Source organism: Amyelois transitella, chromosome 30 (genome assembly GCF_032362555.1).
Source record: "Amyelois transitella isolate CPQ chromosome 30, ilAmyTran1.1, whole genome shotgun sequence".
Lineage (NCBI taxonomy): Eukaryota > Metazoa > Arthropoda > Insecta > Lepidoptera > Pyralidae > Amyelois > Amyelois transitella.
This window is the reverse complement of record NC_083533.1, coordinates 4,562,618-4,586,412: the sequence shown is the minus strand read 5'-3', so window position 1 is coordinate 4,586,412 and position 23,795 is coordinate 4,562,618. Positions and strand designations below refer to the sequence as shown.

General features: G+C 35.0%; 1 long non-coding RNA gene across 1 annotated transcript in view; it reads left to right on the top strand.

Annotated features, from left to right (window-relative positions):
* LOC132903798 (uncharacterized) overlaps window positions 1–23,795 on the top strand; it is a 67,290-nt gene that overhangs the window by 21,490 nt on the left and 22,005 nt on the right. The window contains exon 2 of the long non-coding RNA XR_009657491.1: window positions 18,674–18,708. This is a non-coding gene — a long non-coding RNA (uncharacterized LOC132903798). The remainder of the gene's footprint in view (window positions 1–18,673; window positions 18,709–23,795) is intronic.

The window sequence follows — 23,795 nt, the reverse complement described above, 5'->3', positions numbered from 1 at the left end:
TAGGCGATGGGCTAGCAACCTGTCACTATTTGAATCTCAATTCTATCTTAAAGCCAAATAGCTGAACGTGACCTATCAGTCTTTTAAAGACTGTTGGCTCTGTCTACCCCGTAAGGGATATAGATGTGGTTACATGAATGAATGAATGAAAATATATTCTTTTCCAAATTGCCATTAATATTCTTAAATTAAAATAAGGAACTTGCGTGAAGTGGTTTATGTAGATGTAGCAAAAGAAATATCCAGGGATTTTGGCAAGTGTAAAGATGTAGTCTCTGCCTATCCGTCTGGGAAAGAGGAGTAAATTTATGTATGCAAACAGCAAATGTCTGACCTAGACAAAGGGTACTAGTTGTAGTGTACTGTTTTAATCAAGTAGTCGTCTTCTACGACATACAACGATCGAAACATCATAACATTCATACTGAGCGGTCGGACAAAATAATTCATACGTTGCACTAAACGCTTATGGATTATAATTAAGCGGCACTCAATAATAATAAATCATCGTACAGCTTCCAAATATAGCAAAAATCACATAGCAACAGGGAATATACCACCACACCCTTTTGTCTTACTTCACTAAAGCTTTCGATACTGTCGATCACGCTCCTCAACTTTACAATCGTCGTTGATAAAGCTTAAAATTGCTTGGCACCACAACTTATTTCACTTACAAGTAAAAACCGGCCTCAAGATAAATGTTAAGTAAGCAACGCGGAATTTTTTGCTTATTTTGCGCTCGGTACTCCTCAAGGTTCAAATCTTGGCCCTTTGTAGAAACGGCCTTGATAATTCGAGATGATATTTGTATGTCAATTAAAGTAGGGTGTATAAGTGGGCAAAGGGTGAGTTTTTATAGGACAGGTTGGTTTTATAATTTTTTTAATAATAATGAGACATGCAAATGTATTGCTTTTGTTCTCCTTTTGTGAGACATCACGTTTTTATGCCTTACGGGTTAATCAGAGGACTAAACTAATGGACATAACAAGTTTCAAAATGGATGAGATTGATATAATGAACTTTCTCTGATTGGCCTGAGTCTTAGAAGTTTATCTATATAAGTATTTAGTATAGTGCCGTGTTGTTCCCGGCACCAATACGAAAAAAGAGCAGCATCACTCCATCTCTCTCACCCATGGATGTCATAAAAGGCGACTAAGAGATAGGCTTACAAACATGGGATTCTTATTTTTAGGCGATGGGCCAGCAACCTGTCACTATTTGAATCTCAATTCTATGATTAAGCCAAATAGCTGAATGTGGCCATTCAGTCTTTTCAAGACTGTTGGCTCTGTATACCCCGCAAGGGATATGGACGTGACCATATGTATGTATGTATTTAGTATAAAATATAGTAAAGTTGTGTTAGTACCTCGTAACATAAGTCTCGAAATTATTTCGAGGCTAACGAGGGTATTTATAAATTTATATTTAGAGATTTGTTTTTTTTTAATAATTTGTCACAAGTTTGTTTGTTTGTTTGTTTGTTTGTAATATCTTTATTGCACAGAAATTTACACAGTTACAAGAAATAAAATTTATATGAATCTCAATTCTACTATTAAGCCAAATAGCCAATCAGTCTTTAGTTCTTTTTTTTATATATTCTGTGTGCATTTTATTAGGTTTAAACATTTATTTATCTTGCTCTGCGCCAACGCCAATCTCCTGTTTGGTTTCCTTCCACCCAAAGGTTGACTGGAAGAGATTGCATTAGCGATAGTCCGCATTTGTACCATCTCAGTCTGTTTTGTGCTGTTTTGTATTTTTTACTCTTATGGTGCAATTAAGAGTTTTATCTATCTACATATTTATCTATTTATCTTCTCTTAGTAACAATTTTTTAAATGTAATAAGCTTATTAACTTGGGATTCTTCTTTTAGGCGATGGGCTAGCAACATGTCAATATTTGAATCTCAACTCTACCATGAAGCTAATAGATACATGTTTATCTATACATACATGTCTCTATATCCCTTGCGGAGTAGACAGAGCCAACGGTGATAGATAGAATGATAGGCCATGTTCAGCTGTTTGGCTTTATGATAGTGTTGTGATTCAAATAGTGACAGGTTGCTAGCCCATCACCTTAAATAAGAAACCCAAGTTTATAAGCCTTACACTAAGTCGCCTCTACGTCCATGGGAAATGAGATGGAGTGGTCCCATTCTTTTTTTATTGGTGCCGGGAACCACACGGCAATGTTTACACATCTCTTCGTTTAATTTTAGTGGGAGCGGCTAAGCGTAGATGTCGGGACAGCCTTTTATAAATACCACTCTACATTAGTGTAGATTCGTAGGACACGATTAAAGGATATCCCTCTTAAATAAAATTACAAAATAAAAAACATTTTAAAACTCTACATTTTATTAGATTTATTAATAATTAATATACAAATAAATAAATATATACGGGACAAATTACACAGATTGAGTTAGAAAATTTAGTAAGTTCGAAACTTGTGTTACGAGATACTAATCCAGCGATACTATATTATATAATAAATACTAATATAGATAAACATCCAAGACTCAGGCCAATCAGAAAAAAATATTTTCTCATCATGCCTTAGCCGGGATTCGAACCCGGGACCTTCGGAGTCACAGACAAGCGCACTACCGCTGCGCCACAGAGGCCGTAAAAATTAGGTAAATTAGCATTACGTCTTTATCCCTTTATGTCTAGACAGAGCCATCAGTCTCGAAAATACAAGCAGCTACGTTCAGGTGGATGGCTTAATGGAATTGAGAAGTAATTAAATTAATTGCTTGCTATATTAAAGTTACTTTTAAACGATCCAAGTAAAGGCAAGTAAGTTGCTAAACGTATCCTTGAATGCTTATCTACGCCTCAAAGCTTTGACCCTAAAGAAAGCAGTCTTTGATCGCAAAATAAATTAAAAAAAAAAAAACTTGAATCGCGGCAAAACGATGTCCGATTTCACAAGATCAATTAATTCAGTACCAACGTAAGTACTTTCTTTTCGAAATCGGTAAAAACTGTCCCTGTTGCTAAGGTATTGAACGCCACAGCGATGCATGTTGGTATATGCATTTGTTGAGCGTGTGTGAGTTAGCTCTGTTTGTGAGTATGCCCTGCGCTGTTGCACCGAGCAGCCCTAGGTCAGTACTTTCCAGTGCATCCGTCTGAATGCACCGCGCGGCTGCAGCGGTTAAAAAAAATGCAAAAATCATTACGGATTTGGCATCATAAATTCGTTTCCTGTGCTCGGTAAAGTCGCGAACGAAACGGATGAGATGAGAAAAAAAATAATAATTTGAAATTAGGATTTCAGTTTTCGAACGGTCCTTTGTCCGACGCCATGTTGGATCCGTATTCCGTATGCGAGGTGAGCGCTTTCCAATTTCTTTTTTTTTTTTTTTAGAATAATTTTTCGGTATTCCATATTCGACTTTGTCATTTTTAATTCGAGGTCTCTACCATTTTTTTTAATGTACGAACGTGTCATGTATTTCTATGGTTTTTGACACACCTTTTTTCTTTGTCTGATTTTTTTTATTATTCATAACATTAAAATATCTTAAAAAATAATAAAAACTGAGTACATAACAACATGTAAATTAATTATATGCACTTATCATATGGGCCTGTCTTAAAGACAATGCATTTTATACACCTTTATTTTCTACCGCTGTCATATAGTAAGACCTAACCTATAAAACATGTATTTGACCAGCTGTTAACCATATTTCCTCGTATGAAATTGATGTGTGCTTCAATTTTACAATGTAATTTTAATTGTTACATCATGAACGCCATTTTGGATAATGGGCGTCTCGCTCCCCCTCCCTCCAAAGTAACTTCCTTGCGATCAAAGGTTCTTTATCGATTTTATCTACCTGAATATTTCAGGAAACCTAGAATTCTAAGAAAATATCATTCATATAATCACGTCTATATCCCTTGCGGGGTAGACAGAGCTGGCAGTCTTGAAAGACTGACAGGCCCCGTTCAGCTGTTAGGCTTGATGCTAGAATCCCTATCCCTCTGTCGCTTCTTACGACATTTAGATTTAATAAATTTTGTTTCAAAATATACCTAATCAAAAACTTTCAGCTTTTCTAATGTTAATGATTCTTAGCTTTTTAATATAGGTATATGTTCCATTACTTTACAAATCGTCAAAATTGTATGAGAATAGATATCTTGAAAAAATATATACCTAAATACATAAAATCACGCGTTTCTTCCCGGAGGGGAAGGCAGAAACTCATCTTTCCACTTGCCACGAACTCTGCGTACTTACTTAGGTACTTACTTACTTCCTTCGCTTCATCCACATTCATATCTCTCTTCATGCAAGCTCGGCGGTTTCGGGTACTCTTGACCTGACCCTTTACCAGGACGTCCTAAGTAAGAATAAATTTAAGAAAAAAACATTATTAGGTACTCGTAATTTAGAATTATTTTTAAAGAGAGAGAATAGACGATGGGCTAGCGACCTGTCACTATTTGAATCTGAATTCCGTCAGGAAGCCTTGAAGAACCTGGCCTTTTTGTCTTTTCAAAATTGTTAGCTCTGTCTACCCCGTAATGGATATAGACATTATTATATTTATGCAGGCGGAACCTATCCTATATCTCAAGAATTCCGTCATGACACCTTGAAGAACGTGGCCTTTTTGTCTTTTCAAAATTGTTGGCTCTGTCTACCCCGTAATTGATATAGACATTATTATATTTATGCAGGCGGAACCTATCCTATATCTCAAGAATTCCGTCATGACACCTTGAAGAACGTGGCCTTTTTGTCTTTACAAAATTGTTAGCTCTGTCTACCCCGTAATGGAAATAGGCATTATTATATTTATGCAGCCGGAACCTATCCTATATCTCAATTGTTGGCTTGGCCTTGCGTGACTTTTGAAAACAGCATGTAAGTGATATTTACATGCTGTAAGTTAAAAATAATTAGGCAATCTTTCACGATCATTTTCTTGCATTGGAAATTTTTTGATTTAGATATATCGTTCTATATCCCTTGCGGGGTAGACAGAGCCAACAGTCGTAAAAAGACCGAATGACCACTTTCAGCTATTTGGATTAATTATAGAATTGAGATTCAAATAGTGACAGGTTGCTAGCCCATCGCCTAAAAAAGAATCCAACATGTGATTTTTGAATAAATCCTTATAGGTACCTACCTACCACTGATTAGTATAGCACACATATTTATAATGTAGAGTAAGGAAAATTACAGTGTACGTGTGTCGTAAACGGAGACTAAGGGAAAGGATTATAAATATGGGATTTTTTTTAAACTATAGTCTAGCAACCTGTCACTATTTGAAGCTAAGATCCGTCATAAAGCCATACAACTGAACGTGGCCTATCAGTCTTTTCAGAACTGGCTCTGTCTACCCCGCAAGGGATATAGACGTGATTATATGTATGTATGTCTTATCCAGACTGCCGGCTCTGTTTTCCCTATTAGGGAAGAAAAGTTGATTATAAAGAAGAAAATGCTACAGTGCAGTTTGCTGTCCCTTCTCACAGACACTGTCGTATCTCATTTAGACACTGGTCGGCCCTGTTCTGGAGTTTTTCTTGATTTTTCAAGAGCCTTTGACACCGTCTCCATCCCTATACTGGTGCGAAGGTTAGAGCAAATGGGGGTCAGAGGTACAGCACTTAGATGGTTTTCTAGTTGTTTGAATGGAAGACGACAGTGTGTAAAAGTTGATTCGAGCGTTAGTGGCATACAATCTGTTTCATTCGGTGTGCCACAGGGCAGTATTCTGGGACCCACCCTATTTTTGGTTTACATAAATAGTTTAGCATCACTTGATCTTCCACAAGCCTCAATTATATGTTATGCAGATGATACCGCAATCCTTTTTACAGGCTCGAATTGGAAAAATTGCTTTGAGAATGTAAACAATGGCTTGGCGACCATTTCAAACTGGCTAAAAAACAACGTTCTAACCTTAAATGCCCAAAAGTCGAAGCTTCTTTGCTTTCACAAAACAGCCGCTTCAGCTCCTGTCGACATTCCAGAAGTGACAATTCATAGTTGCAACAGTTTACCAGGAAGTGGCAATCTTAATTGTGCCTGTGGGTCAATCGAAAGATCATGTTCTGTGCGATATTTGGGAGTTATTCTCGACGAAAAATTATCATTCGCTTCTCATATCGACATCACATGTAAGAGATTGCGAAAAATCATTCACATCATGAAACTCCTTAGAGAATCCGCTAATAGACGTTTGTTAACCACTGTGTATCTAGCGTTATGCGAATCGATTCTTACATATTGTATCTCCATTTGGGGTGGTGCTTCTTCATGTTACATGATAAATATCGAGAGAACACAGAGAGCCATACTCAAAACTATGTTTCGTAAACCTATCCTCTATCCCACAGTGTCCCTGTATAACGATGCAAATGTTTTGAGTGTGCGTAAGCTATATATTCTAAAAATTGCTTTAGATACTCATCGGCATGTTATACAAGCACCTGACTATCCCCAACTACTAAAAAAACGAGTCTTCAAAATATATGCTCCCCTAGTCAACACGACTTTTGCTCGCCGTTTCACTCAGTTTGCATCCCCTTTTATTTATAATAAAATCTGCAAAATATGTAACATAAAAGAGAATTCTGTTGCTAAAGCCAAATCCCTTATTTTTTCATTAATACTTCCATGGAATTATGATTACACAGAAGAATTCCTGCGCATTTTAAAATGAGTTTAATGAATCTAATGCACTTTTACGGGTACGATTAGTGATCTTGTTGTTATTAATATTTGCTTGCTATGCCAGATTATTATTGTTATTCTGTTTTATATTAGCAAAACGTTTATAGATTGATAAGCACTTTTGTATTTCGTTTTATACTAATTTATAAGTTTTTATGTTTCCTCTTTTTATTATTAATTTAAACTTTTATTGCCGGTAGTCTGATTTATTTTTCAATGTTTGTTAAGCAATAACGGCTGCCACAGGACAGGCATTCTTGCCTAGTGTGGGGCCAATAGTAAACCAAAATGCTATTTATTTTTATAAGGTTAATTAACATTACTTACTTACTTACTTTGCATTAATGATAAAAAATATATTTGTTCTAATTTGTTCTAAATTTGTTCTAATATATATTTTCTGATTCTGATTTCTGCTACCGCTTCTTCTGCACTGACACTTTGGAAGTGGCTGGAAACTTAGTTTAGAGTGATTTTTTTGTCGCCAACCAATGTTGTGTAACCCAAAAATATGACAATGCCGAAAGATATGAAAGTGCCCGCGACTTTGTCAGCTTTTTTGGAATTGTTATTTTGGGCATAATTGAAGCCCTCAAGGATGAATAATTTTCCCTGTTATTTTCACGTTTTCCATTATTTCTTCGCTCCTAATAGTTGCAGCGTGATGTTATATAGCCTAAATCCTTCCTTGATAAATGGTCTATTAACACAAAAATATTTTTCAATTCATCAATTCAAACCAGCAGTTCATGAGAGTAGCGTGTACAAAAATACAGACTCTTCAGCATTATAATATCAGTATAGATGTTTGAAATGTCCCATAGTAATGAATAAAAATGTTGAATTTTGAATTTGAATTATGTATCTACTAGAGGCCGCCCGCGACTTCGTCCGCATGGAAACATAGCCTATATGTTATTCTGGGTCTTTAGCTACCTACATACCAAATTTCATCGTAATCAGTACAGTAGTTTTTGCGTGAAAGAGTAACAAACATCCATACTGACACGCTGTTCCTTATCCGGATAAGGAACAGCGTGATAAGGGAATGTTGTGATGTGAAAGAAGATGTAGTTACAGGAATAGAAAATGTTGAGATGGTTCGGTCATGTGGAGAGGATGAATGAAAGCAGGTTGACTAAGCAGATATACAAGGAGAGTGTGGAGGGAAAGGTCGGAGTGGGAAGATCTAGACAAACGTATCTTGATCAAATTAAGGACGTCCTGGTAAAGGGTCAGGTCAAAAGTACCCGAAACCGCCGAGCTTGCATGAAGAGAGTTATGAATGTGGATGAAGCGAAGGAAGTATGCAGAGATCGTGGCAAGTGGAAAGAGGTAGTCTTTGCCTACCCCTCCGGGAAAGAGGCGTGGTTTTATGTATGTATGTATGTATAATTAGCTGATGTTCGCTCGACGGTCCTCATAATAAAGGCCGAGGTCATCGTTCCGTTATCACGTTGCAATATATTGCACTGATAACAAAGTATAATGATGACATTATTTGTTCGCAACCGGACAATACATACTAACATACATACATACATACAGCTACCTATAACCGTTGCCGTGTGGTTTCCGGCACCGATAGAAAAAAGAATAGGACCACTCCATCACTTTCCCATGGATGTCGTAAAAGGCGACTAAGGGATATGCTTATAAACTTGGGATTCTTTTTTTATGGGCGGTGTGCTAGCAACCTGTAACTATTTGAATCTCAATTCTATCATTAAGCCAAACAGATGAATTTGGCGTATAATTATTTTCAAGACTGCCGGCTCTGTCTACCCCTCAGTGAATATAGATGTGTCTATAAGTATGTATGTATTTACTAGTCTTATAAGCAACAAGTTGTTGTCCGCGACTTCGTTTTTATACATAAAATCTGACCCCTTGTATTGCAGCCTTTTGAGGGGTGGGAGGGAGATTTTTTATACCAGTTTTTAAGTCAGACCAATCTTAATATACCTATCAGAGAAAACCGCGCATTAAAATCGGAGCAATTGTTTTCGCGTGATGGGAGCACAAACATATAGACAGACAGAAAGACAGAAATTCTTGAAATCATATTTTTTTTGGGTTCTACACTGCTGTGGCGATATCTCTAATTACGTCATAAAACAACAAATCGTCGCGTGACAATAGTCAAAGAACAGCGAAAAGTCTAAATCGCGCAAGCAAAGATTTCACAGTTTTCATAGATTCCTCCTATAGATTTTTTGCCAATATTTTTCAGACATTGGTTAGTTACAATTTTATTAGGTATATTTTTGGATGTGGATTGGCTAAGTTTTTTGTACTTATGTTAGGTACTTCTCTTAATTTTTTTCTCGAAAGTAAAACTATAATTGGACATGACCTTAGATCTCTTACTTTTTTTTTCTTATTGATTAATGTAGATTTTCATTTAGGTATAATATAATATAAAATAATAGGTCAAAATAGAGGGTCAATGCTTGAAAGAGTAACTTGTAAATCAAAAAAAATTATACAATAATACCTATAGGACATTTTACGTCACTTAATAATTACCATATCTATTGGTTTTTGACAGCATTGGTTGACGTCAAATGAATTACTGAAAACTAAGTTTACTGCCGCTTCCAAAGCGTCAGTGCAGATGAAGCGGCAACAAACTGCACTGCAACATTTTCCTCAATAACGTCAACTTTACAATTATCCAAACTTAGAATAGAAATGTGGACGAGAGAATACATCGTTATGATTAATTGATTTTTATGAAATATAAATAATAAAAAATATAATTTTATATGCAATGGCGCTACAAATAATATTTATTTATGCATTAAAAACTTCCGGAGTCACGCACAGAAAAGTGCCTAAATAAGTACTAATAGAACCTTTTTAATATGACCTTTACCTTTAAGAAAAAAAAAATTAAAAGATTAGATTTATTATTGAAAGGTTTACCTACATACTCGCAACTAGTTACTGCATTATTAAATAAAAAAATAAAATCCATTTTATGTGACTAGATGTATTGTGATCTCTACATAAGTTACAGCAGAGTTTGTAGAGAAAACTTTAGTAGAGTAAATGTATTCTTTTTTTAATTAAAATTTAAATTAAAAGCCAAACTATGTGACATAACATTTAGATAAGTAACAAAACTAACATATATAATGTTGTATAAAAAATTACCTTTGGCTAAATGCCCTTTTTATCTCACCAAAAACATAATCAGCAATAAATCAACTAATCCATTTACCACTATAAATAACAAATTATCAGCATGTAAACATTATATGGTATCCGTCCAATGGGAACTTAAACTATTAGGAGAAAGATTTGAAACACCTTAGGAATTCCTAGAAATCATTTAAAAAAAAAATATGTAAAGCATTTACATTGACCCCGCCCATAGCTACCTGTATGTGAGGATCGACACAAAAAATCCAGCGGCCGTCCAACCAAATATCTACTTTAAAAAAAAAAAACGAAATAACTCCAAAAAAACACTGGCCACATAACGGTTTGATTCCCGTGCCATAAAAAATGGTTGCACCCAACCATAGAGCGCCCTAAAAGAGCCAATGGCAACATAATGTTCCGAATTTGAATAGACCAATAGAGTGTTCTATGATTCTGGCGCATTTCGACTGCAGCAGATGCGTTCGAATTTGAAACGGGCCAATGACGTGCGCGCGAGTGGCGTCTCCCACCCTTCGCACGGGACGGCAACCGCGCGGGCCCTTCGGCGGAATGTGACAAATTGATAACATATTTTTTTAACTAGCTTCTGTCCGCGACGTCGGCGGCGTGGTTTCTTTTTCGCAATCAAAAGTAGTCTATGGTCTTCCTCAGGCTCATCTCTATTTCTGTACCAAATTTCATCAAAATAGGTGCAGTGGTTTAGGCGCGAAAGCGTTACAGACAGACAGAGTTACTACCGCATTTAAGGTATTAGTTGGGATGTGGATGAAGCGAAAGAAGTATGCAGAGATCGTGGCAAGTGGAAAGATGTAGTCTCTGCATTTTTCACTGGGAAAAAGGCGTGATTTTATGTACCTATGTATGTATGTATGTTCAGTAGGAAAAGGAATATTTGTAATTTGCATGATTTTTATTAGTATACTTTTTAACGCATAAGGTACTTGTACTTACAAAAAATTACATCCATAATATAGTCACGTCTATATCCCTTGCGGGGTAAACAGAGCGAACAGTCCCAAAAAGGCTGATAGGAGGCCACGTTCAGCTTTTTGGCTTGATGATAGAATTGAGACCCAAATGGTGACAGGTTGCTAGATCATCGCCTAAAAAAAGAATACCAAGTTTAAAAGTGTATTCCTTAGTCGCCTTTTACGACATCCATGGGAACGAGATGGAGTGGTCCTATTCCTTTTTTTTTTATTGGTGCCGGGAACCACACGGCTAAATTGTTTAACTCTATCTAGTCTTTTATGGGTTTGCAAATAAACATCATGTCCAATATGAGTTAGTTTCCCCTGCAAAGGTTGCGGAGGTCAGACGGGAGTCGCTTCGTGTGAAAGTCTGACTTATCCAATCCAGGATCCATGGTCAAAGGCATACCCCGGGCTCCTCTCCAGAGTGGTGAGGATGCAACCGGGACCGATGCAACAATAGCCAAGAAGAAGAAGATTTGTTGTGTCCAATAAGCTAACTTACATACATACATACATATAATCACGTCTATATCCCTTGCGGGGTAGACAGAGCCAACAGTCTTGAAAAGATTGTATGGACACGTTCAGCTATTTGGCTTAATGATAGAATTGAAATTCATCGTTAGTGATGTACCTACTACTTCTTAATCTTATTAGATCATGTCTTATTGGATAAGGGTATTTTCATTATTGTAAAGTCAGTCAAGGGAAAGTATAATAAACTTGGGATTCTTCTTTTAGGCGATGGGCTATCAACCTGTCACTATTTGAATCTCAATTCTATCATTAAGCCATACAGCTGACCGTGGCTTTTAAAGACTGTTGGCTCTGTCTACTCCTCTGAAATTTGAAATGACAGATTCTGACAGAAGTCTCGAAAAGACTAAAAGGCCACGTTCAGCTGTAAAGCTTTATAACAGGATTGTGATTCAAATAGTGAAAAGTCTCTTTCCCATGGATGTCGTAAAAGGCGACTAAGAGTTAGGCTTACCTACAAACTTGGGATTCTCTTTTAGGCGATGGGCTAACAACCTGTCACTATTTGAATCTCAATTCTATCATTAAGCCAAATACCTGAACGTGGCCATTCAGTCTTTTCAAGACTGTTGGCTCTGTCTTCCCCGTAAGGGATATAGACGTGACCATATGTATGTATGTAGGTATATATAGTGAAAAGTTTCAAGCGCATCGCCCCAAAAAAAAAACACACTCATTTCACAATTTTTAAGGTTATTCTCGTATACCTATGTAAGTAAAATTTTAGTTTTGCAAACTAAAATTTTACTTACATTGAATAATATATATACATAAAATCACGCCTCTTTCCTGTAGGAGTAGGCAGAGACTACCTCTTCCCACTTTATGCATGTACGTAGGTATTGAATAAAATTACAATACGGAATCGTAAAATAATTTTCGAAGAAAGTAAGTATAAGTAGATACTTATACTTACTTTCTTCGAAAATTATGTAGATACTTATTATACTTAAACGAATTCGAACCGGCGCCCGTCTGGCGCCGAGACCGCCACTCTAACACCGGTCCATACACGTTTTTATGCAACAGAATTAATTAAAATGCAAAGCTATCAATCTTTACAAGAGATCTTATATCCGTCTCATCTATTGGTTATGTAATGTTTAGAGTCCCGCATCCCAATGGGTTAAAATCATAAATACATACATATAATCACGTCTTTATCCCTTGCGGGGTAGACAGAGCCAGTCTTGAAGAGACTGATATGCCACGTTAGATATGCCACGTTCAGCTATTTGGCTTTAAGATAGAATTGAGATTCAAATAGTTACATACATACATAAAATCACGCCTCTTTCCCGGAGGGGTAGGCAGAGACTACCTCTTTCCACTTGCCACGATCTCTGCATACTTCCTTCGCTTCATAGTGACAGGTAAAAGAATAATCCCAAGTTCACAAGCCTATCTATTAGTCACCTTTTACGACATCCATGGGAAAGAGAAGGAGTGGTCCTATTCCTTTTTCTATTGGTGTCGGGAACCAATGTATTAATGTATTAAAACATAGCAGCAAAACGCGATCTTATGACTAAAAGCATATCTTCCAGGTTACCTGTAAATCCTACTATATTATAAATGCGAAAGTTTGTGAGTATGTCAGGATGTCAGTATGGATGTTTGTTACTCTTTCACGCAAAAACTACTGAACCGATTACGATATAATTTGGTATGTAGGTAGCTGAAGACCCAGAATAACATATAGGCTACTTTTTATCCCGGTGTTCCCGAGGGATTGATTCCACGCCGACGAAGTCGCGCGCGGCCTCTAATATTAAATAAAAAAACAATTTTAGGTCCAAAGATGTATGTGTTTCTGGATGAAAAGTGTCAAATTTGAAGTTAAGTACCTATACAAATACTTACTAACAATTTATACTAGATTGGAAACACACGTCTTTTTATCCCTTACGGGATGACAGAGCCAATAGTCTCTGATGATAATAATTATGCCGCTGTGCCGTATGGTTCCAGGCACATTAGAAAACCGTGTGGTTCCTAGCACAAATAGAAAAAAGAATAGGACCACTCCATCTCTTCTCATGGATGTCATAATAGGCGACTAAGGGATAGGCTTTTAAACTTGGGATTCTTCTTAGGCGATTGGCTAGCAACCTGTCACTATTTGAATCTCAATTATATCATTAAGCTAAATAGCCGAACGTGGCCAATCAGTCTTTTCAAGATTGTTGGCTCTGTCTATCCCGCAACGGATACAGACGTGATAATATGTATAAACTAACTAGATTTTTGCCTTTGGAATGTCTCCTACCCACTCCTGAAGATCCATTGATTTTAAAATCAGTCTTGTGTTTTTGACATTTTTTTTACAAACAAGGTAGTACGTTTAAGAAGTAACAATTATTAGGAAAAAAATAACAGCCAACTGCTAGCCACAGAGACAGAGTAAGCTTACAATAAAGAAAAATAATATATATGTATTTTTACTTTGAAAAGTTTCGAATGTATAGGACACTTTTACAGCGGCCGAATACAACTCGAACTTGACCGGTTTATTAAAATAAACATTGAAACCAAATTCATGGTTATTAATAAATTGTCTAAAAATAAAATTATTCTGTTTAAATTGATTACTACTAGTCTTTATTTAGCTGGGCCTGTCTGGTTCTTTTATCTCAAAAAATTTGACCTACTTTTGGTGAAGTTTTAGTTTAGATAATTTTATTTAAATTTATTAAAATCGGCTTCTTACGGGTAGCATTTATAGATATAAACTTTCTCTGAAAAAAAAACAACCTCTTTCCAACTTTACAAACAGGAACAAAATCCGTCCACAACTTTTTGAGATAAGCACATACATACACACAGAGGAAATAGGTGGCTTTATAATATTTAGTGGTGATTTTAAATTTTTTAATCTACTTTAATTAGAATGCGGATATGAAAATTCACTAAAAAGTCATCTATGTAAGCCAAAGGCACGGCCGGCTATTCTTCCAAAAGTAGTGCACGCAAAAAAAGACTGACTGGATGACGTAGCCGCCAAGGCCGTATGAAACGATCGCGGTCATTCACTTATCTGCCTATCCGTATAGACACGATATGTGTAATATAATAACTTGGTAACTAATTTGGTGATAGGCGAATGATATAGCCAGAGAGGACATAATTTTTTTAAGGAATATAAGGACTTATTGTCCTTACATATAAACGTTGTAAAGAGTAGTTGTAGTAGTTGTCCCACCTAATATTAAACCAGTGTACCTTCCCATCGGGTATCTTATGTTGACTTATTTTTTTTTTATTTTGCTTTGACTTATTTTGTTGTATATTCACCTTCATTACAACTATTCCATGGATGTCGTTAAAGGCGACTAAAAGATACTTAGGCTTACAAGCTTGGAATTCTTTTTTAGGCGATGGGCTAGCAACCTGTCGCTATCTGAATCTCAATTCTATCATTAAGCCAAATAGCTGAACCTGGCCATTCAGTCTTTTCAAGGCTGTTGGCTCTGTCTACCGCGCAAGGGACATAGACGTGACCATATGTATGTATGTATGTATATATGGAGAAATAGTTACTCATAGGTCTGATGTCCGTCTTCATTGAAATTTTATTTTAAATTTACATCAAATTTTAAACCTGAATGCGAAAGTGAGTTAATTTATTTGTAACTTCTTCACGTGCTATCTATCGAACTAATCATCTTGAAATAGCACTTATGTATATATAATTAAGAGTCTGGAGAAGGGCATACCTTTCATCCCGGTAAAAACTATAGTTCCCGTGGGATTTTCGAAAAGCTGTACTTTTCTGTAGGTGACGCTCGATTCGACGTTTTTTGTAGTAGTGTTTAATTCGTCGCTTTTTGGTAAATGGCGCTTAATAGGTACACGCGGGTGAAACTGCGTGTAAAAACTAGCAGTCAATACATTTAAACAACAAAAGTGATAATACTGAGCCCATAAATTTGAGGATTATTGTCTGATTTAAGGTTTTAAAAATTATGGGAATTATATTAATTTATTACTGGATATTCTGCTTTTAGAATTCTTCTTAAGTGCCGTGTGGTTTCCAGCACTTTAGAATAGGACCACCCCATCTCTTTCTCATGGATGTCGCCATCCTATCGCCAAAACAATAGACAGATACTCGTAGATAGATAAACTCTTTATTGCACCATAAGAAAAAGATAAACAGAAAAAAATCTCAAGTTTATAAACCTATCTCTTAGTCGCCTTTTACGACATCCATGGGAAAGAGATGGAGTGGTCCTATTTTTTTTCTATTGGTGCAAGGAACCACACGGCTTTTCTTTCTTCTTCAAATCTATGGCTTTTATATTTGGCTCTTAAACTTGGTCTTTGAATTTTCATTAAAATTACTGACCACTTAGGTAATTTATGATCTCAGGACTTCTTAATACTGACAGCTGAATGTGTCCTTTCAATACTATTGGCTATGTCTACCCTTTAAGGGATATAGAGGTGATTATATGAATGTAAGTACTTACTAGCGACCCGCCCTGACTTTGCACGAGTAGCATTTAATAAAAAAAAACCTTTCTAAAAAATCTCTCCTTAATTTCCAACGGGAACAAAATCCGTCCACATCTCTCCGAGATTAGAGCATACCTATATACAGACAGACAGAAAAAATAGATTGACTTTATAATATGTGTATGTTTGACATCTTAACCTCCTACGGGGCAGACAGTGCCTCGAATAATTTAAACACATGCACGTTTTAGCATCCATCACTCATTTCATTGCTAAAATGAATCAATTGACACTTTCATAGCGCTCTCACTCTGCCCCGCAGCGGAACGGCAACGTCGCATTAAAAAAAAAACACAAATGACACATGTGGGGAGTGACTGTCTCTGTCTATCATATAGCGTTGTCTCTTACCAATATGTCTATTCGTCTGTATGTATTGTAGTCTAACTCTCTCCTGCAGTTTTTTTTTTTATGTCTAGACATTAATATGGGTATATTTTTTTTTGTAATTTACAAACACGTTAAAAAACCGGTCAAGTGTGAGTTGCTCTTATAGTTATGTGACATTTATTTTATTAGTAGTCAATTTTGTAGGTTTCAAATAATTATTTTAAAACATAACTTAAAAACCTCTTCTTCTGCACTGACGCCTTGGAAGCGGCAGTAAACTTAGTTTTAAGTAATTTATTTGACGTCAACCAATGTTGTTAAACCAAAAGATATGACAATTATTAGGTGATATTGAAGTGTCCCATAATAATGAATAAAAGTTTAGATTGTTATTTGAACGAATTATCTGATTATTAAAAAAATTAAATAAATATGTACGGGACAAATTACACAGATTGAGTTAGCCTCGAAGTAAGTTCGAGACTTGTGCTACGAGATACTAACTCAACGATACTATATCTTATAATAAATACTTATATAGATAAACATCCAAGACCCAGACCAATCAGAGAATTTCTCATCACGCCCTTGCCGGGATTCGAACCCGACTTTTAAAAGTAATTTCTGTTTAATGAAACAAGTGAAAAAAACTGTTTAAAACCACAGAGGTTTGTACACAGTGTATTTTTTAATACATACATACCTACATACCTACATATGGTCACGTCTATATCCCTTGTGGGGTAGACAGGGCCAACAGTCTTGAAAAGACTGATAGGCCTCGCTCATTACACTAGTTTACAGTATATCTGTTGCCAAAATAATTTTAGCTGTTGCTAACTTTATATGGTATGCATATTTCAAATATATAAACATATTTTTTTTATCAGCTCTAGTTTTTGAGTTTCAGCTATGACGTAAAAACAGAAATAAAACATGAATTTAATAAGAAATTATTTATTAAAAAATTAAATTAATCATTGGCTTCTACAAAACTTCGTTTCAAAGCTTTTCTCTGATGTGTAGATTTAGGAAAATGGCGTATCAGAGACCAACAATAGTCAGACATCGTATTCTTATCCAAAAAACCCTGATAACGCTCTTCCATGACTCGTAAGTCTTGATGCATACGCTCTCCTTGCTCTTCGCTCATATCCCTTAAATTTTCCGGAAACCCGTCCAGGTGACTATGAAGGAAGTGGAGTTTTATGCTCATATTGCACCCCATATTTTTTATTGTAAAAGAAGGTCTTCTACAAGCTCGACATAATTTTCCGATTTTTTGTTTCCGAGAAAATTCTGCATCACAGAGACAAAAGCTGTCCAAGCCCTTAGTTCTAGCTCACTCATAGATTTTTTATATTGAATATCTTTTGAGAGTTGTCTAATTTGGGGGCCATCAAATATTTTGGCTTTAATCTTCTCCATAGTGAGCCGAGGAAATTTTTGGCAAATGTATGAAAAGCACTTCCCTTTTTTATCTAGTGCTTTAACAAACTGTTTCATGATTCCCAGCTTAATGTGTAATGGTGGAAGTATAATTTTGTCACGAGCTACTAGTGAACTCTGAATTATATTGTGCTTTCCAGGCATCATATTTGTTCTTAAAGGCCAAACTCTTCTCACCCAATGCTCTAGTTTAGCTCTACTGTCCCAAAGGCAAAAAAAAACAGAGAAACTTAATATAGCCACTTTGTTGACCGAGAAGAATGTTCACCATTTTTAAATCAACACAAATTTGCCACTGATGGTCATTGTATTTTATCCATGACTAACTAGATGTTACAATATTCTTCCTTTAACTTTGTACTGTGGGCAATAGGTACTCCAGCATATTTAATTCCGTTATGTAACAGAATACACTTTAGACTACGTTTTGAGCTGTCAATGAATAAAAGCCAATCGTCTGGTTTGTAAGTTGCAAAAACTTAAGATATTATTTATAATACAATAAAAAACGTACTTTATCGGTAAACAAATAAGCACAAATGATAAAAATCATAAACAAAGTAACTCGAGCTGCACGAAAAATTTTAAGGGTAGATTTGACATAAACGAGTCATAACTAAACACTATCAACCATCTAAATCACGGCAACTGACAAAAAGTGGAATTTTGTAAACTAGTGTTATATAATAGAGTAGAGGCCGCCCGCGACTTTGTCCGCGTAGAAACCCTACCATAACTTAACAAACAATCAATCTCCGGGATAAAAAGCCTATATGTTATTTATTCTGGGTCTACCTACATACCAAATTTCGTCGTAATCGGTTCAGTAGTTTTTGCGTGAAAGAGTAACAAACATCCATACTGACATCCTGACATACTCATAAACTTTCGCATTTATAATATTAGTAGGATTACTATTATAGAAAATTGGGCAGGTTAATAATTTATTTTTATTTATTACAGATATCACAGAGACGCCACTCTTGAAAGTAAAATTGGTAAGTTAAAATCAAGCTTTTAAGAAATGTCGTTAGTAACGTGAGTGCCGTGTAGTTCCCGGCACCAAAACAAAAAAGAATAGGACCACTACATCTCTTTCCCATGGATGTCGTAAAAGCCGACTAAGGAATAGGCTTACAAACTTGGGATTGTTTTTTAGGCGATGGGCTAGCAACCCGTCTCTATTTGAATCTCAATTCTATCATTAAGCCAAATAGCTGAACGTGGCCATTCAGTCTTTTCAAGACCCTTGACTCTGTCTACCCCGCAAGGGATATAGACGTGACCATATGTATGTATGTATGTAACGTGAGTGCCAACTTAACAATCTCAAAAGCATTTCGAATTATAATAAACTAGAGGCCGCTCGCAACTACGTCCGCGTGGAATCAATCCCGCGGGAACTCCGGGATAAAAAGTAGACTAGGTATATGTTATTCTGGGTCTTCAGCTACCCACATACCAAATTTCATCCTAATCGGTTCAGTAGTTTTTGCGTGAAAGAGTAACAAACATCCTTACTGACATAGGTACTCACGAACTTTCGCATTTATAATATTAGTAGGATACATAAACTTATTTAAACACGTCTTTATTTCTTAAGTGATAGACAGAGCCAGCAATCTAAAAGACTGAAAGGTCACTTTAAGTTAAGTAGGTACTTAAATACTAATGTGGCTCATAATGATGGAATTGAAATTTAGATATAAATAAAGTTGCTTGAGAGAAGAATTCCAAGTTTATTATACACTAGCTTTAACCAGCGACTTTTCGCAAATCCCACGGGAACAAAAATTTTTACCGGGATTAAAAGTACCCTATGTCCCTCTCCAGACTTTTAATAATATACTTATAAGATTAGTAAAAACTTTATATGAAAAATTTCAAAGAGATTAGGTCAGTTGATAACGCACAAATATAGCGTTTACGAACAAACATACTTTTACATACATACATATAGTCACGTCTATATCCCTTGCGGGGTAGACAGAGCCAACAGTCTAGAAAAGACTGAATGGCCACGTTCAGCTATTTGGCTGAATGATATAATTGAGATTCAACTAGTGACAGGTTGCTAGCCCATCGCCTAAAAAAGAATCCCAAGTTTGTAAGCCTGTCCCTTACTCGCCTTTTACGACATCCATGGGAAAGAGATGGAGTGGTACTATTCTTTTTTGTATTGGTGCCGGGAATCACACGTTACTAAACATACTTTTGCATTTATGATATAATTAGGCTACCCAAAAACCACGTCTCTTCCTCGAAGGGGTAGGCAGAGTCTTAACAGATCCACTTGCCACGATCCCTGCATACTTCTTTCACTTCACACACTGAATCGTACTCTCATCACGAAGCCACCAAGCGTGGCCTTTTAATTTCGACCACCGGCTCTGTCTACACCGCAGGGGATAAAGACGTGGTGAGTCATTTTTCCATACAAATTGCCCAGTTACCACAATCTAGAATATCAATTTCAAATGACGTCACCATGCTAATTTTGCTATCTAATCAAAATGTGCCAAGATCAAATGCGGTATTTCAACCTACGTCACTAAAGAGGGGTAAAGTAACATCTATACCTAACCTACTAATATTGCCGTGCCGTGCCGTGTGGCACCAAGTCAAAAAAGAATAGGACCACTCCATCTCTTTCCCGTGGATGTCGTAAAAGGCGACTAAGGGATAGGCTAACAAACTTGGAATTCTTTTTAGGCGATGGGCTAGCAACCTGTCGCTATTGGAATCTCAATTCTATCATTAAGCCAAATAGCTGAATGTGGCCATTCAGTCTTTTCAAGACTGTTGGCTCTGTCTACCCCGCAAGGGATATAGACGTGACAATATGTATGTATGTATGTATGTATACTAATATTATAAAGCTGAAGAGTTCGTTTGTTTGTTTGTTTAAATGCGTTTTGCGTTTGCGCTAATCTCAGGAACTACTGGTTCGAATTGAAAATATTAGTTTTGCGTTAAATAGACCATTTATCGAGGAAGGCTTTAGGCTATAATACATCACGCTGCAACTATAAGGAGCGAAGAAATAATGGAAAATGTGAAATAAAAAACGGGGAATATTATTCATACTTGAGAGCTTCAATGATGCCCAAAATAACTATTCCATGCGGACGACGTCGCGGGCACAGCTAGTCAGACATACATATTACCTACACGCCTCTTTTCCGGAGGGGTAGGCAGAGACCACATCTTTCCACTTGCCACGATCTTTGCATACTTCCTTCGCTTCACGCACATTCATAACTCTCTTCATGAGAGGCGTAGGTACTAACTTACACACATAGGTCTTTAATCCTTACGGGGTAGAAAGAGCCACTACGTCTAGAAAAAGGCCATTGGATGTGGGACGAATATTTGGTTATTGTATTTTTATTCATACATAGGTCATACCATCACACCTGTTTCCTATTGGGGTAGGCAGAGGCTATGGATTTCTACTCGCTAAGATCCTTTTTTTACAATTGTCTAACAACTTTGATCTACTAAACCAATTGCTTTTATTAATTAAATACTCTTTTTTTATGAAATTTTTACCTTTGATTATCTAGCTGTTGTTAATTACTATCCCTTACCTAGAGATATGATTTTTTCAGTTACCTGATTGACTGGAAGAAATCCCTCACAGAGATAAATCCGCTGTTGTGCATTTTTTTATGTCATACTATGTACTACTAAAATTTTGTTATCTTTCCTACTAATCCTACTACTATTATAAAGGCGAAAGTTTGTATGGATGTATGGATGTTTGTTACTCTTTCACGCAAAAACTACTGAACCGATTACCATGAAATTTGGTATGTAGGTAGCTGAAGACCCAGAATAACACATAGGCTACTTTTTATCCCAGAGTTCCCGCGGGATTGATAGGGTTTCCATGCGGACGAAGTCGCGGGCGGACTCTAGTATCTATATATTTTTCAGTTGTAAGTGCAGTTTTATTTATCAGAGCGGAGTTTTAAAAAAAATCTGTTCACGTTCATATTTTTAAAGTAAGTAGGTATTTAGTAGATATCAATTAAAATTTTATTTAAATAATACTTAGGTACTTTAATTTAATTTTAATTGTCCAGAATGTGCCTAGAAAGTTTAATTAATTGCAATGTTACCTATCGACTTATTTATACCTAGTAATTGCCATTGGATTGAAATCTGGGTAACTTAAAATTGCAATGTTTATATAAAGCCCTTAGACAAAAAGTTTTCACTTTTCCTTAAATTCAGTTCAATAAAAATAGGTAAATTGTGAGTTCGACAATACTGTTTGCACGAGTTACATATTTTTAAATATTTATACCGAAATATCAAACACTTTTTTTAAAACTTACTTTTTTAAGACATAAAAAATCATGAAATAAAAAAAAAATATATAAAATATGTGACAATATTTATTAGTGAATAAATTTCATTTCATATATTTTTTAATTGAATCAGGACTGCAAAATATAATTATGTGACATAAAGCATACTTTTTACTAAAATTTAATTATAATATAAATGAATTCAAAATGGCAATGCTGCCAGCCTTCTGGGCACACTCCCACATGTTGATGCTATGCAGGGACTGTACAATTTGTAAATTAAATTTTTGTTTGTTATCATCTTTTTTTTCTTTCTTTTTTATAAGTAGTTTCTTTTATTTTGTTTTATTTGTTTAACCTAAATTAAAATAAGTGAAGGAAAATGGATAACATTTATGTTAATTTAATGTTAAAAATAAAATAAAAATTACAATAAATGGGATCTGGGTGCAATTGATATTCATACAAATGATAAAAGTAAAAATACACATAATGTCCAATAATAAAAAGTATAATGAATTTGTTTGTATTAAGTAGGTTCCTATAAATTAATTTAGTTTTAAGTAGGTATGTATTTTTTATATATTTGATAATATGTAGGTACCTACTCTACATTTAAGTACTGCATTTTGAAAAGCACATCAAAAATAAAGTCATTATTAAGACCAGTTGTCAGTAAAATCTTTTAATTAGGTAACTACTTATTTATTTAGGTAAATTACACTAATCATGTTTAAAAATAAAAATTTTTCAAAACTATTTTTTTTCTGAAAGATTTTATCACGAATCTGAAAACGAGGAACAAGAACAAGAATTTTTCTTTTGTTGTTTTAAATAGTTTTTCCTTCATCTAAATAATAATTAGGTAAGTGTAAAATAGATTGTACTTTTTAATAAATGACAGGAAAAAATGTCACCTAAATAATTTCGTTGGTAATAATCCAGATACAACTGACAACATATTAACAAAAATACTTATTGATTAAAAATAAATAAATGAATAGTAATAAAATAATTAAAAACAAAATTTAAATAAAAAGGTTATTAAATAATTTTACAGTTTGTTTTATGCACTTAAAATGCACTCGTACCTACTGTGAAAACTCTGATTATAAAAATAACATCAATTTTACTGAAATATATTAATATAATTTAAATAGCATAGATTGAATTATTTACCAAATTCTCAATATTTTTTGGAGAAATAAAGTGCTCACCTACCTAAATGTCGTCAGTAGGTAATGGAGGTTCGAATTGAAGTATAAAATATCATATAAAAATATTGTTTCAAGGTTGAGTCTCAAAAATAAATTTGAATATTAAGTAAGTAAAATTAACTAAATCATCTATAATAATGTATATTTAAAAAATATTTTAACATTTAAGTAATTTTAAATGTCTGTGAAAATACGCTTTTGAATAGTACGGGCATATAAGTAAATACTTTTTAACAAATTAATATTAAATACAAATAAAAATTGCATAATTTTGGAACAATGTTTTATGGTTTTCAAAATTCAATAGATTAGTTTGAAAAATAATTAGTAATTTCTACAAAAAAAAGCAGTTGAAATTTTTGACACTCCAAAAATTTGTTTCCAATTTAAATTCTTGGAAATAAATAAAAAAATGCATTAAGTACTTATGGTAATTGTTTTTCAAACTATACCTGTCAGCTTTTATATTAAATAGATATTTATATTAAAATTGCTATAATTTTACTGGATTTATTAAAAGCGTTTGCTCTAATTATAGGTAGGATTCGAAAT